Source organism: Colobus angolensis, unplaced genomic scaffold (assembly GCF_000951035.1).
Source record: "Colobus angolensis palliatus isolate OR3802 unplaced genomic scaffold, Cang.pa_1.0 Scaffold204, whole genome shotgun sequence".
Lineage (NCBI taxonomy): Eukaryota > Metazoa > Chordata > Mammalia > Primates > Cercopithecidae > Colobus > Colobus angolensis.
In genome coordinates this window covers 4,423,817-4,424,238 of record NW_012115200.1, presented here as the reverse complement: position 1 = coordinate 4,424,238, position 422 = coordinate 4,423,817, and positions in this window count along the sequence as shown.

The window sequence follows — 422 nt, the reverse complement described above, 5'->3', positions numbered from 1 at the left end:
CGGTCGCTGGGCCGGGGTCCCTCCTGAGCGAGGGTCTTTCGGAGGCCCCGGGGTGTTGAGGGGGGCAACAACGGTGCCTCATCCCCACCTGAAGGCGTCAGAGAGACCCCACGGGGCACCCGACCTTCCCCGGTCCTGGGGCGGTCCTGGGGCTCTTGGTCGACCTCTTCCTGCCCCAAAGCCCCCCCAGGGCTTTCTTCAGCGCCAGGGTGGTCAGAAGAGCAGGATAACCCCAAGCTCGGCCACGGGGCAAGGAGGGTGGAGGCGAATCTCACCTTTCGCAGCCACCCCCAGTACTCCCACAGTAGAGGGGTGGCTTCAGGGCCAGGCTGTCAGCTCCCCCCTACCCCCTGGCCCCACCTTGTGGCTGGCCAGGCACACAGTAGGCACTTAATACATGCTCCTGGCTTGAAGGAGGCAGG